The 4,351-nt window shown below is 33.9% G+C and overlaps 2 long non-coding RNA genes across 2 annotated transcripts; one reads left to right on the top strand and one right to left on the bottom strand.

The window, feature by feature from the left end:
* Positions 1–271: 271 nt before the first annotated feature.
* Positions 272–1,161, bottom strand: LOC146062635 (uncharacterized). The gene is made up of 3 exons (XR_014471436.1): positions 945–1,161; positions 742–812; positions 272–487 (listed from the first exon to the last, which is right to left on the bottom strand). It is a non-coding gene; the product is annotated as an uncharacterized LOC146062635 (long non-coding RNA).
* Positions 1,162–3,172: 2,011 nt separating this feature from the next.
* LOC146062634 (uncharacterized) lies at positions 3,173–4,013 on the top strand. The gene is made up of 3 exons (XR_014471435.1): positions 3,173–3,391; positions 3,524–3,594; positions 3,849–4,013. It is a non-coding gene; the product is annotated as an uncharacterized LOC146062634 (long non-coding RNA).
* Positions 4,014–4,351: the final 338 nt, after the last annotated feature.

The following is a 4,351-nucleotide window of genomic DNA, read 5'->3' as shown; positions in this document are numbered from 1 at the left end:
GAAGCTTGATACATCTGGCCCTGAATCACTATTACACTCTGAGCTGTTCTGGTCTGATGTGTATTGCGGCATTCCATTAACAGTTAATTCCTACATTTAGAACATCATAGAATTATGAATTATTATATTATTTATATATAAATATATATATAGAGAACAGACTCTTGTTTCGCGCCACTTATTTGTTTGATATTATACTCTGGCTGCCGTACTCACAAGAACCCCTGTTGGATGGGGGAAAGAAGAATATGGATAGCAGTTGTGAGTTGGCGCCCTTTTTTATGCCTTTAAGTACTGGGTCTCTATTAGCCTTTGATGAATAATAACGTGGATAAGAGTAAAGTCCAAAACTTTGAAAATATTTATTAAAAGGTCTTTAAAACCACTTAGTAGTGGTGAATATTCCAGATCATAAAAAGTTTTTCACATTAGCAAACAGATGTTCCCAACGCGTTTCGTCCCTGCAAGGGACTTCATCAGGGGTTTGCTATAAACATAGAAATAAACACTTTGAATAGATGACTGTGCATACATTTTTACAATAATATAACATCAATGGACTCCACTTTTAAACAATCATGATTAAAAATAGACTGGCAAGGTCAACTAAGTAAAACGATTAGTATTTAAAAAGTTTACACGAATAGGGAGGAACAGGTGAAGAACAAATAGGTGAAAGGAAAAAATATATAAATATTGCGATGTTCATCGTGTGTTATAAGTAACACAAAGGTGACGTACCGAACTTATTAGAAACAATTTCCCCGAATCTCGTATGTGGGATAAAACACCAACCAGGAATGGATAGATACCTGATGGGGATAATACACTATTATTAGAATATTATTACACTGTGCATTTGTTTTGTTAGTCCAGATTGTTTAAGGGGACAATTCTTTTCATTATGGTGAATTTCAATGGGGCCCCTCTACCACTGAACTTACACTCTTATTGGAAAGCTCTCATCCAGTGGTCAATATTGGATCAAGAACTCGTAGTTTCTTGTAAAGGTTATATCGGTGAATTTGCAGCCTGGTAGCTGTGGACATATAAAGATTCAATGACTGTAGATAATTTTAGTGTAATCGCCTTTATAAAGGCCTAGCTACAAACTTATCAAATTTAATTAGAAATATACCTTTAAGGGTTTGGGTGGTTGGAGAGTTCCTCCTATATGATTATCTCCAGTGTGGAATTGGTTGAACTAGTAAGACATATTTTCAGTGGAAATTAACTGTCTGTATAAGTAAACAGTCGATTAGAACATAAAAAATTGGAATATCCAAAAGGACTCCCTTCCTACAGAATCACAGCCTCCCCCGACATTTCCAATTGAAACACAACTCTAGAGTCGAAAGTTTGAGATTCATGGTCTTGGAACATATTAAACCAGACGACAGGGGAGGTGATAGAGATCTCTTCCTATCAAGAAGGGAGTCCTTTTGGATATTCCAATTGGATACCTTAAGCCCTAAAGGCTTGAATGAAAATATTGACATAGTTTCGTTTCTTTAGGCCTCTACCTGGAGAGGTGATTGATGTCATAGTGGGTTTCTTGTTATGAATTATAAAATTGTGAATTGGAATTTATTAACAGAGTATAGGTAGCCTGACAAATATGATGATTTAGATTGTACAGGAGCATAATTTGTTAATGCAAACGCAAAGTTCGACACATTAACCTTTCCCCAATTGAGTCTAGTTCTGTAAACTCCAATACTTAAATTTCCACTTTAATTAACTATAAATTTAGACACAGGACAAGAGTCCTTATCTCAATCAATAAATTGATGAGTGAAATAGCTACTATAATACAGTCACAGAATAGCACTTAGTATATATTAAAAAAAAAAAAAAAAAAAAAAAAAATAATGCACTAATTATTATAATTATAATGCACTAAAAAAAAAAAAAAAAATGCACTAATTATAATCATGGATCATAACACTAAGTTTCAATATCAATTAAAGATATAATGGTACACATATTAAGCACTTTTAAGTAGGAGGGAATATAGTCCATCAATTAAGAATAACACTATGTATTAGATATTTATCACAAGTCCATTATAAAATTAAGTATGACTATATACATCGTAATAGCCTCACGTCTATAATAAGGACCTATCAATCAATTTGAAGCACTAAAACATAGATGTTATAAGTAACACTGATAATGACCACAAAAAAAACAAAAAAAAAAAACATTCAAACACAGCAAACATTACTAGTATTCATCAAACATTGGGACCATATAATGACAGGGATTATTAGAGGTTACCTAGATGTGAAAATTAACTCCATGAACCAGATAACCCTTACACCAATTAATTAAATAATTAGTGAATATCACAGGAAGTGATGTCATGGTGTTGCCCTATATATACCTAAGCTGGATGATATGGCAGCACCATTCCCACTGAGCCTTTCACCGGTACACACCTCCAAAAGGGTAAGTTAAACTGCTATTTGATGAAATTTGTATTTAATGGGCTGAACTTTGCTATAGCTATCAAAATGCTTCTAAGGGGTAAACACTTAGACTTGATGTATATGTATTATTAAAAAAAAAAAAAAGAACTTTTTTTTTTTTTTTTCTCACGCTATTTTTGGAGATTTAAGACTGTAATTGTTGACAAGTCATGTTCAATGTATTTAAATTATAAAATGATCTAAGATGATTTATTTCTCTACCAAACAGTGAGAACCATTTGCGGAACAAAAAACTGCAATTTGTATGCGGGTTATAATTGATTTTATTGGTATGTATGTCATCTTGGAACTTTTCTCTGTTGGGACCTGACAGGTCTAATTAAGGGAGACACCTCGTGAGTCGATTACCCGGTATTCTGGAGAATAGGGGCTATCCCTCGATAAGGGGACCATTAAATTCTAAACACAAATATCAAATCCCGGAATCTTGGTAAAAATTGTATTCATCTGGCACATAGTATGATACCGATAGTAGTTGAAAAAATTAACCTATTTATTTTAAACGCTTAGGCGGACCGCTAAATAAAAATCTATTTCAGAGATTATAGGTTAATAGGGGTCATCCATACATTTTTTATGTTCTAATCGACTGTTTACTTATACAGACAGTTAATTTCCACTGAAAATATGTCTTACTAGTTCAACCAATTCCACACTGGAGATAATCATATAGGAGGAACTCTCCAACCACCCAAACCCTTAAAGGTATATTTCTAATTAAATTTGATAAGTTTGTAGCTAGGCCTTTATAAAGGCGATTACACTAAAATTATCTACAGTCATTGAATCTTTATATGTCCACAGCTACCAGGCTGCAAATTCACCGATATAACCTTTACAAGAAACTACGAGTTCTTGATCCAATATTGACCACTGGATGAGAGCTTTCCAATAAGAGTGTAAGTTCAGTGGTAGAGGGGCCCCATTGAAATTCACCATAATGAAAAGAATTGTCCCCTTAAACAATCTGGACTAACTAAACAAATGCACAGTGTAATAATATTCTAATAATAGTGTATTATCCCCATCAGGTATCTATCCATTCCTGGTTGGTGTTTTATCCCACATACGAGATTCGGGGAAATTGTTTCTAATAAGTTCGGTACGTCACCTTTGTGTTACTTATAACACACGATGAACATCGCAATATTTATATATTTTTTCCTTTCACCTATTTGTTCTTCACCTGTTCCTCCCTATTCGTGTAAACTTTTTAAATACTAATCGTTTTACTTAGTTGACCTTGCCAGTCTATTTTTAATCATGATTGTTTAAAAGTGGAGTCCATTGATGTTATATTATTGTAAAAATGTATGCACAGTCATCTATTCAAAGTGTTTATTTCTATGTTTATAGCAAACCCCTGATGAAGTCCCTTGCAGGGACGAAACGCGTTGGGAACATCTGTTTGCTAATGTGAAAAACTTTTTATGATCTGGAATATTCACCACTACTAAGTGGTTTTAAAGACCTTTTAATAAATATTTTCAAAGTTTTGGACTTTACTCTTATCCACGTTATTATTCATCAAAGGCTAATAGAGACCCAGTACTTAAAGGCATAAAAAAGGGCGCCAACTCACAACTGCTATCCATAAATATATATATATATATATACAGATCCACAAAGCCTGCACTCGCACTTGCATCAGAAAGTTCATTGCGGTTGAAACAGCTGTCAGGTGTACAGCTGTCGTTGTGTGCAATCATGTTTGTACAATAAATCACCTTTTTTTTCACCATCCACCTGTGTGCCGGTTCCTATCCTTCTGCAACCAAGGGGGGGTAAGTGCTTTTTTTATATATATATATCCAATAGATAATAAGGAGCGCACTCACCAGTCTTTTTCACAGGTCCTC

This window comes from Crinia signifera, chromosome 3, assembly GCF_055691185.1.
Source record: "Crinia signifera chromosome 3, ASM5569118v1, whole genome shotgun sequence".
NCBI classification, from domain to species: domain Eukaryota; kingdom Metazoa; phylum Chordata; class Amphibia; order Anura; family Myobatrachidae; genus Crinia; species Crinia signifera.
Note: the sequence above shows the minus strand (reverse complement) of the source record. Positions and strands in the feature narration are given on the sequence as shown.